The 11,337-nt window shown below is 47.0% G+C and overlaps 1 pseudogene; it reads left to right on the plus strand.

The window, feature by feature from the left end:
* Positions 1 to 1,693: 1,693 nt before the first annotated feature.
* On the plus strand, positions 1,694 to 4,095 carry LOC101390729 (heterogeneous nuclear ribonucleoprotein A/B pseudogene; annotated as a pseudogene).
* Positions 4,096 to 11,337: the final 7,242 nt, after the last annotated feature.

Raw genomic sequence — 11,337 nt, forward strand, 5'->3', positions numbered from 1 at the left:
ATTCATTCACTCAACAAATGTTTTAAAATCAACAACCAGGCACTTTCAGGGCAATGGAAATACAGCTGTGAATAATCAAAATCTCTATCCTTGAGCCAGCCCTGATGGCCTAGTGGTTAAAGTTCAGCACTCTCTGCTTTAGCGGCCTAGGGTTGGTTCCTGGCTGCAAAACCACACCACTCGTCTCTCAGTAGCCATGCTGTGGCAGCGGTTCACACAGAAGAACTTACAACTATACACAACTATGTACTGTGGTTTTTTTGCGGGGGTAGTGGGTGAGGAAAAGAAAAAAGGAAGAAGATTGGCAATAGATGTTAGCTTAGGGCGAATCTTCCCTGGCAAAAGAAAAAAAAAAAATCCTATCCTTGTCCTCATAAAGTTTATATTCTAGAGGAGAGACAGACAATAAACAATTAAATAATTACATGTAAAAATGTGTGTTAGTGAACAGAGTGTGAACAAAGGCAAAGCAGGGCAGGGGTGGAGGGAGGCTGAAGGTGCCATGGGCAGGGGTGGTGCAGGGAGGGCCTCTCGGTGAGGACATTTGAAGAGAATGTCAGGGAGGGAAGTGCTGCCTGGGAGATGTGTTTTCAGGCCAGGCCGGGGAACAGCAGTGAAGGCTCTGAGGTATGGACACCCTGGCGTGCTGGAGGAACCACACAGTGTAGGGCCCGCATCTGGGCCCATCACACGGCCACATCTGAGTAAAATGGACGTTAAGTGGACAGGGTCTTGCAAGTGAAAGAGATTTTTAACGTAATGTATTTTGAAAAGATCATTCAAGACATTCCAAAGTGTTTACGGTAGGAAATTTTCCTCCCTCCCCAGGCCCCCTCAGGTCCCTGCCAGACATGAGCATGATACCAATTTCTGATGTATCTTTCCTGAGAAACATTTATACAAATGTTGTTATTGTTGCTACATCAAGAAGGAGTACTGTCAAGAAGCAGAGAGTAGAAGAAAATGTTTCTTTTCAGTTTTCCCAGGGACGGTTGTCATCAAGGGGCTGGGAGAGGGCTTGCGGGGAGGAGATGGAAACCTCAGAGTCGGCACAGGGCTCCTGAACTCTCTTCTCCTTCAAGCCCTGTCCCATCCCTGACCTTGACACCTGTGGAGTCCAAGGCTGCTCAGAAGCTTCTTCCCCCCATTGATGCCCAGCCACCAGGTCAGCCATGTCTGACCAACTTATAGCCTAGGCCCTCCCAAGCAGGTCAGTTACAATCTGAGAGGGGAGCAGTGGTGCCCCCATGTGGCCACAGGGCTGAGGACAGAAGACCCAGCTCCCCTTTCTCCTGCTCAGCCGGGACCTCCCTAGGGTCTCACTGGGCTCCCAGCAGCAGGACAGGGCTCTGCACACACGGGCGTGCCCCTGTCTCGTTCAGGCTCAGGGTGTGATGTGTTTCCCAAATTCATACTGACATAGATGTTTCCTCCCCATTAAATCACCGTAGACTCTGCCTCAGGGCACAGTGAGGTCTCCAGGCCATAACAGCTGGTTCCCAGGTCCAGAATAGACCCCACAAACAAACTAGACTCCCTTAGTCTCCCGGGATGGGACCTAGGACTCCTGAGTCCTTATCATGTGTCCCTGCTGCTGCCTCTGGGGCTGGACTCAGTCCAGTGAGTCTCAGAACGTGGAATGGGGGCCTGGGGAAAGAGGAGCTCCTGAGGTGTTAGGTCCAAGAAGGAGACGATGTTCCTGAGGAAGTGAGGATAGGGCAGAAATAAGGACTTCGGGGGGTAGAGGCTACAAGCAGGAGAGGAGGAGGAGCCAGGGAAGAGAGGGACATGGGGAGGGCTGGCCTATGGGACACCTGTGGGGTTGTGTTTGGAGAGGGTTTTCTGGGTACTGGGCCATAGAGAGCAAAGGGCAGGCACTGTGCCACTCCTGCAGGAACCAGAGTTTCCTGGGGTTTCCAGGCTCCCACTGCCTGTGCCAGAACATCACGGCCATGTCTGAGCCCAGCCCCAAGCAGCCATTTGTTACAGCCTTCAGTTGTCCCTTCCTCCCCTAAGACAACCAGAGCCTCTGCGCCAGGCCAAGAGGCCCCTGAGGACCATGTGTGGACTATGTGGTGGGGCTGGACACCACTGGGCTACAAGGACCTCGGCAATAGGACCCAGGCGACCAACCACCCATTTCCTGTTAGCGGTTCCTGCACCCTCCACAGCTCGCTGCCCAAGGACTCTGGGATCCTGTCTCTTTCCTCTCTGGTGACCCAAGTACCCAGATCCTCAGACTGGACTTGTCAGGCCCCACTCTTTGCTACCCCAGCCCCTGAACTTAGGAGCTCTGCAGCCCTGGCCCCAAATATCATTTCTGCCCTGACGACAGAGCCAGGACTTTGGGGTGCTAGAGACTGTGTTTCCCCCAAAATTTATATACGGAAACTTAATCCCTAATGTGATAGTATTTGGAGGTGGGGCCTTTGGAAGGTGGTTAGATCATGAATGGAGCCCTCATGAATGGGATTAGTGTCCTTAAAAAAGACACCCCACAGCACTCCCCAGCCCCTTCCGCCGTGTGAGGACACAGTGAGAAGACGGCTGTCTATGACCCAGGAAGGGGGTTCTCACCAGACACCCAATCTGCTGGCGCCTTGATCTTGGTCTTCTCGGCCTCCAGAACTGTGAGAAATAAATTTCTGTTGTTTATAAGCCACCCAGTTGATGGGTATTCTCTTATAGCAGCCCAAATGGACAGGGGGTCCACAGCCACGGGTCGGTGCTGCAGAGCCCCACATGCTGCCGCTGAGCCACGGCTGCGATTTGGGCAGCAGTCACCCATGACCCCGCAACCCAGGCAGACTCCTTTGCCTGGCCCAAGAGACATTAGGGGCAATTGGTGGCTGGGCGCCACCTGTCTACTGTGGATTCCAGGAGGGAGTATTTCAAGCAGCCAAGACAGAAACAACAAGGCGTCTTATGTCAGAACCTCACAAGTCAAGCAGTGTCACCTTCCCATGTTCTAGTCACCAGAGCTAGTCACAGATCCAAGAGGAGGGGAATAAGGCCTCTAGGTAGGAGATGAAGAGGTCACATTGCAAAAGAGCATGTGGGGTGGGGGATATTGTGGAGGCCATCTTTGGAAAAAGAAACCCTCACAGTGTGTTAGAAAGTGACGGGAGACACAGAGAAAAAAATTGTGCAAAGTCAACAATCAGAGGCGGCCGCACCCCGCGGGCCGAGCGAGCGCGCCTGTCCGTGGCGTTCAGGTGGAGACCAAGCAGTATGCGCGCCCTGGCCTAGCACGTCAGCGGTGGGTGAGGAGCAGCACATGGAGACAACGGGCGCCACCAAGAAGGGACACGAGGCCGCCCCTGAGGACGCGTCCCCGGCTGGGGCCGGCAGTGGGGCCGCGGCAGGCGCTGGAGGCGGGAGCACAGCTGCCCCGGCCGGCAACCAGAAGGGCGCCCAGGGCGACCCGATCAACGCCAGCGAGAACGCGGAGGACGCGGGAAAAATGTTCCTTGGTGGCCTGAGCTGGGATAACAGCAAAAGAACCTAAAGGATTATTTTAACAAATTTGCAGATGTCGTCAACTGTACAATAAAAATGGATCCCAACACTGGTCCGTCAAGAGGGTTTGGGTTTATCCTCTTCAAAGATGCAATCAGTGTGGAGAAGGTCCTAGACGGATGGAGCACTGGCTGGGTGGCCATGTCATTGACCCCAAAAAGGCCATGGCCATGAAGAAGGACCAACTAAAGAAAATTTTTGTGGAGGTCTGACTAGAAGCCACCGAGAAAAAGATGAGAGAGTACTTTGGCAAGTTTGGGGAGATTGAGGCCTTTGAGCTTCCAGTGGATCCAAAGTCGAACAAAAGATGAGGCTTTGTTTTCATCACCTTTAAAGAAGAGGAACCTGTGAAGGTTCTGGAGAAAAAGTTTCACACTATCTGTGGAAGTAAGTGTGACATCAAGGTGGCCCAGCCCAAAGAGTCAACAGCAGCAGGATGGCTCTGGGGGCCGCGGGAACCGAACCAGGGGAACTGAGGCAGCGGTGGTGGCGGTGGAAGTGGGGGAAGTCAGGGTAGTGCAAAGAACAGGAAGAGCCAGACGCGGTGGCCGTCAGAGTAACTACAGGCCACACTGAGGCTTCAGCAAGCGTGCCCAACCAACCTCGCATGCTTTGTTTGGACAGCGAGTGAACACAAACAATGATGTCCCAAATCTAACTTGACATACTTTCTACGGCCTGTCCCATGTGCCTCTCATTTACAATGTCCCCTGGAACTCAGTCTCCTGTTTACTATTTCCAGAGCTCTAGTTGGTTAGGCAGCATGTGGTGTCTCAGGCCAGAGCGGTATTGCGGGCTGACTTTATTACAGGTTACCCAGAACCGGATTAGAGTCTGCTTCCCGCTGCTGCTCTGCAGCCTGGACCGTGGACCCTGGTTGTATAATTGTATCTTAGGAAACCAGTATCACCTTTTATTCACCTGTTAACTTCATATAATTTGTGTCATACATTTCCTGTAATGGAAGTGTTAATTTTACTGTACTTCGTGATAACTTTTGGGAATCTAATGTAAGATACTTTAGACGTGTCCTGATTTTGCCACGACCTGGATATTGAAGCCATCCAAGCTTTTGAAATAAAAATGTAACGCCCCCCCCCCCAAAAAATAACAATCAATGCAAGGTGATGAGAGAGGTGGCAATTTTAAACAGGGTGGTCAGGATGGGCCTCATTCAGGCGACAGCTGAGCAGACATGAAGCAGGTGAGGAACTGAGCCATGCAGATATTTGGAGGACAAACATTCCTGGATCACCTTCTGCAAGTGCCCAGGGCTCTCACTGAGCAGGCCCTAAAACTGCAATGGGAGTGGAAGTGGCACACTGTGGAAAGACATCGGGCTGAGAGGTGTGGGCTTCTCCCTTTCCTGCCTGGGCTTTCAGGAGTCCTGGGGCTGGGGGAGGGAGAGGCACTGCTGCGTGGAGGAAGACTAGGAGAGGAGGGAGGAAGCAGAGGTGGGGCGCCACCCTCACTCCATCTCTCTGCTATCTCTCTCCAGTGTCCCCCAAGATTTGGGTGACTGACAAGGAGGACCCTGAGGGCAGTCACACTGTGAGAGGCCAAGCATTTGACTCTTTACCTGCCAAACCCATGCTGACTTGCCTGCAGGAAGACAAAGAGGCTGATGATGGACTCAGGACTCAGGGGGACCCAACCTAGGGGGGACAAGACACACCCAGGGCTGGGCAGCCATGAGGGTCCTCTCCAGAGAGGAGCCAAGATACACCTGCCTGGTGGAGCACCTGGGCCTGAAGGGCCCCTCTGGTGTGACCTGGGGTGGCTTTGTCAAAGGACAGGGGTGAAGGTGAGGGTGAACCTCATCCAGACCCTGCCCATGCTCTCTGCCCCTGCACCCAAGGCCCTCCCTTCATTCCTGCCACCAATGTCCTCAGTCACCTTCTGATCACGCGTATATCATCCTCATTTGGAAGTCCTTCTTGCTCTAACCTCCTTCATTCCTGCTGCATCTTCTCCCATAGCCCCAGGTTCTGACCCCTCTCTCTCTCCTCTTTGCCCTCCTGTGGTAGGAACGGCTCACTTCCCACTGAGGAGCAGCTCTAGGTGAGAGACTGGGCTATAGCTGAGGCTGGAGGAAGGAAAGGCTCCTGGGCCAGGGATTGGGGAGGGAGGATGGGCACAGCCAGAGGAGAAGCTGAAGGGTTGGGGAGGTGATGAAGGAAGATGTTTCCACATCATTTTTCTCTCATAGTTCAGGGAACCATCCTTCCCCCAGGCCCAGGGACATGGAAAGAGCAGCAGGAGGAGGAAAATATTCCACATGAAAGAAAAATATCAGAGATTCCTTTATGTCCTATCTTTTTCCTCTTGCCTATTATGGTCAATTTTGTAAGTGAAACTTGAAATTTTTCTTTTAGGAAAGTCTCCAAATATTAGAGAATTAAATTATTAATGTCTAAGCCCTGCAGACTGAAAAAACAGAAGCTTTAACAAATAAAGGCATGTGTGGAGAACTGGCCAGGGTGTGTTGGGTCCCAAAGTCTGCACTGAAAAACTCTAATGTGGAGCTGAAGTGGGAGCCACCTATTTGCCTGTGTGAACTTGGGCAGCTCTTGAACCTCTGTGTCCTCTTTAGAAAGTGAAATGAGCACCCAGTGCCCAGGTCTTGGTCTCTAAATATCATTCTCCAGTAAAAAGAACCAGGGATCCTTAGGTAAATAGCTGATTCTAGAGCTGAGACAAAAACAACACAAGAAGAGCCTGGAACATCTTGTAATGCCAGAAAGGAAGCGCACCTCCCCCAAAATGGCACATATCAAAGGGACACAGGAGCCAACCTGAAAGAGCTCCCTATGAACAAAGCTGGAACAATTTGAGCTGAATAATAACAAGAGTATTGGATTATAACCCCAAAGATAAAATAAATATCAAGTTCATACTGCAATATCTAAATGACTGAAAATTTTTTAAATGGGCAAGAATTCCAAGTTATGTCCTCATGTACATAGATGCAAGAGAATCCCCCTACCAGAAAGTGGAGCTTAATTTCCCTTCCCTTGAAAGCAGGCTGGACTTGGTGACCGGCTTTTAAAGAATAGAATACGGAGAGGAAAAAATCACTCAAACTTGGCAGACATAATTTAATCAGTGATAAAGGTCATGTTGACATCATGCACCCCCTGACATGATGTGATGAGAAGGACACTTCACTTCTATGGTTTTCTTCCCCCAAACCCGTAACCCCAATCTAATCATGAGAAAACATCAGACAAACCCAAACTGAGTGACATTCTACAAATTATCTGTCCAATACTCTTCAAAATTTTCAAGGTCATGAAAACAGGTAAAGACTAAGAAACTCAACAGATCAGAGGAGACTAAGGAGACACAATAATTTAATGTATATTAAGGTCCCTGGATTGGATCCTGGAACAGAAAAAGCACATTAGCAGAAAAACTAGTGAAACCCAAATAAAGTCTATAGTTTAACAATAGTATTGTACCAATGTTAATTTTTTAGTTTCTTAAACTTAACGTGGTTTTGTTAGATGTTAAGGGGAAGCTGGGTGAAGTCTATATGGGAACTCTGTGTTCTAGCTTTACAACTCTTCTGCAAACTAAAATTATTCAAAAAATATTTTTAAAAAGCAGAATGAAATAGACAATCCAAATAGACCTATATCTATACAAGAAGTTGAATCAATAATTAATAACATTCCAAAACAGAAAGCACCAGGCCCAGATAGGTTAACTGGTGAATTCTACCAAACATTTAGGGAAGAAATTATACCAGTTCTCTCCAATCTCTTCCAGAAGATAGATGCAGAGGGAAAACTTCCTAACTCATTCTATGAGGCCAACATTACCCTAATACCAAAACCCGACAAAGACATTACAAGAAAGAAAAGTACAGACCAATATCTCTCATGAACATAAATGCAAAAATCCTCAACAAAATATTAGCAAAATGAATCCACAATGTATAAAAAGAACTATATACCACAACCAAGTGGGATTTATCTCAGGTATACAAGGCTAGTTCAACACTTGAAAATCAATGAGTGTAATGTATTGCATCAACAAGCTAAAAAGGAAAAAATCACATGACCATATCAATAGATGCCAGAAAAGTATTTGACAAAATCCAACACCCATTCATGATAAAATCTCTTAGCAAACTAGGCATAGAGGGGGAACTTCCTCAACTTGCTAAAGAACATCTACAAAAAACCCACAGCTAACATCATACTTGGTGGAGAGAAACTAGAAGCTTTCCCGCTAAGATCAGGAACAAGGCAAGGATGTCCCCTCTCACCACTCCTTTTCAACATCATACTGGAAGTCCTAGCTAATGCAATAAGATGGAAATTTAAAAAAGAGGAAATAAAAGGTATACAGAGTGAGAAGGAAGAAAGAAACCTTTCTTCGTTGGCAGATGACATGATTGTCTACATAAAAAATCAAAAGAATCAACAACAAAAAAACTCCTGGAATAACAACCAACAAGCAATTACAGCAAGGTTGCTGGATACAAGGTTAATATACAAAAGCCAATCACTTTCCCATATACCAGCAATGAACAAGTGGAAGTTGAAATAAAAAACACAATACCATTTCTATTAGCACGCAAAAAATTAAATACTTAGGTATAAATCTAACAAAATATGTACAAGATCTAAATGAACAAAATTACAAAACTCTGATGAAAGAAATAAAGAACTAAATAAATGGAGAAATATTCCATGTTCATGGATGAGAAAATTCAATATTGTCAAGATGTCAGTTCTTCCCAACTGGATCTATAGATGCAACACAATCCCAATCAAAATCTCAGCAAGTCATTTAGGATACCGACAGGTGATATTGTCAATATCCCAGCAAGGATATTGACAAACTGATTCTAAAGTTTATATGGAGAGGCAAAAGGGCCAGAGTAGCCAGCACACCATAGGAGAACAAAGTCAGAGAACTGACACAACCTGACTTCAAGACTTACTACAAAGCTACAGTAATCAAGACAGTGTGGTATAGGTGAAATAATAGACAAGTAGATAAATGGAATAGAATACAGAACCCAGAAATAGACCCACATAAATATAGCTAACTGATTTTCAACAAGGAAGCAAAGGCCATACAATGGAGAAACAATAGTCTTCTCAACAAATGGTGCTGCAACTGAACATCCACATGTAAAAAGAAGTGAAATGAGAAAGTTCTCTTGAAAGGTTACCATGAAGGTCACCTGTGACAGAAACAAAAAGTGCCCAGGAGGGTCTTTGACACTTAGTACTCTCTCACATTAATCTAACGGGTGGACTTCAATATTCCTAAGCCCCCATCTCCACAACAGTTTCACATGAAGGGTACAATGATTCATGTCAGTCACCCTAGTCCTGCCAATCCACTAGTAGAATGCAATGTTGAAGGTGCCATCAGTGCACTAGCCTCAGGGAGCTCTGCAGACCCTTGATGTTGTGGATGATGTTTCCCATAATCCTCTGCTTGTCCCTGGCTGAAGACAGGCCCTCCTGCAGAGACAAGGCCAGAACTCTCATTTGATTAAGACTCTATAAGACATAAGTCAAGTCTTTTAATATAAAGGGAGAAAAAAGACAGACACTCAGGAATAACAAAAATAAATATACATAGTAACATAAAACTAGGTATTTACCTATAATTATCTTCATTCCTTCATTTCCGTAATTGTGAGATCCACAGCTCATCCAATAGATTTGAATTTATCCCAATACCAGCCCTTTCTTTAGTTCTCATAGATGAACAAAGTCAAAATCCACAGACTCTATTTTAATTTAGGGCTTAGAACTACCTACTGTGAATTATAGATTAGTCCATTTTGGAGTTCATAACCTAAAGTCAAAACTCAGGTGATTGAAATGTCTACTTTACAGGACAGATACTTTGTTATTCATGCATCGTTTAGACCGTCTTACAGAAGTTTCATCTGTTTTATTTTCTTAATAGCTGATAATCTTATAAATGGGGTTTAGCTTCAATGTTAGTTGCTTGTGGGTTATTTAACCCTATACTAGATAGTTTCACTTATCTTTAACAAGCATAGTTTACATAAGTAGTTTTCTTTTTTTTTGTGAGGAAGATCAGCCCTGAGCTAACATCATGCTAATCCTCCTCTTTTTGCTGAGGAAGACTGGCTCTGAGCTAACATCTATTGCCAATCCTCCTCCTTTTTTTCCCCATAGCCCCAGTAGATAGTTGTATGTCATAGTTGCACATCCTTCTAGTTGCTGTATGTGGGACGCGGCCTCAGCATGGCTGGAGAAGCGGTGTGTCGGTGTGCGCCGGGGATCCGAACCTGGGCCGCCAGTAGCAAAGCACGTGCACTTAACCGTTAAGCCATGGGGCCGGCCCTACATAAGTAGTTTAACAACTCTTATGTTCCAGTAATTAAGACTTTAAGCTGTGCATACATTGCAGTTCAAATATGAATCATGCATAACTCTATCACTAAGAGACGTGAGGGAAAGCTTCTCTCCCCAAAAATCTTACATGGGTCCTTAGTTCTTTTTCCACAGAAGAGTAGGAACACGTCAGTTAATGAGGAACATCCTTGGCCTCATCTAAAGGTGCTTCAGCCCCGAAGTTCAAGAACCACTGCCCTCTAGGAAGGTCTCCCTCCTTGGTTGCTGGACACCTACACCACGGCAGAGGCCATTTTCCCTCTGAATTCAGCATGATGTCCCAAAGATAGCGAGCTGGTTAGCAGCTGTCCACTCCCTGGCAGTCTTTCCTTCTGAGGCATGTTTTTGTCTGAAGACCTACCTTTCCCCAGATGATCAAAACTGGGACCATCCACCCCTTTCTGAGCCACCTCTGCCCACAGGGGTGTAGCTATGCCCTCCAGCCACAACAGAACATTGCAGAACACACTGCAGGAAGCACATGTATACACAAGGATCACACACAGTGTGTGGACAGGGCTTTTGTTCTAGTGCAGATTTCAACGGAGAGCTCACTAGTTCAACAAAGCTTGAAACCTGTACCTGTGTCATGCTCTCTCAGGATCCAAGGGTACAAGTGATACAATACTACCCAGACCTACCAGTAAAGGCAAACCTTGCAGTGCACAACAGGGACATGGAAAGAAACAAGGTGGGGGCTGGCCCTGTGGTGTAGCGGTTAAGTGCACACACTCCACTGCTGGCAGCCCGGGTTCAGATGCCGAGCGTGCACCAATGCACTGCTTCTCAGGCCATGCTGTGGCAGCGTCCCATATAAAGTGCAGGAAGATGGGCACGGATTTTAGCCCAGGGCCAATCTTCCTCAGCAAAAAAAAAAAGGAGGGTCGGCATGTATGTTAGCTCAGGGCTGATCTTCCTCACCAAAAAAAAAGGAAGAAACAAGGGAAGTAAAGGGGAAATCAATACTTGAGTCAGGTGAATGGATATGAACTTTCTTTTTTTTTTTTTTTAAAGATTTTATTTATTCGGTTTTTTCCCCCCAAAGCCCCAGTAGATAGTTGTACGTCATAGGTTCACATCCTTCTAGTTGCTGTACGTGGGACCCGGCCTCGCGTTGGACGGAGAAGTGGTGCCCCGGGGCGCTCCCGGGATCCGAACCCGGGCCGCCAGCATCAGAGCGCGTGCACTCAACCGCTAAGCCACGGGGCCGGCCCGGATATGAACTTTCAAGTCAGGTAGACTTGGGCCTGAATCTTCCAGGATTTTCCACCAGCCAGCTGTGGAGCTTTGGGCACATCTGGCCCAGAGGAGGCCTCAACAGATACTTGCTGAATGAAATCCTCTGAGCCAGTTTCCTCATCTGCAAACCAGCAGTCATTTCTACCTTGCAGAATTGAGAGGAATAAGTGAGGAAAAACATAGT

This window comes from Ceratotherium simum, chromosome 13 (assembly GCF_057802395.1).
Source record: "Ceratotherium simum simum isolate JZ-2026a chromosome 13, ASM5780239v1, whole genome shotgun sequence".
Taxonomy (NCBI): domain Eukaryota; kingdom Metazoa; phylum Chordata; class Mammalia; order Perissodactyla; family Rhinocerotidae; genus Ceratotherium; species Ceratotherium simum.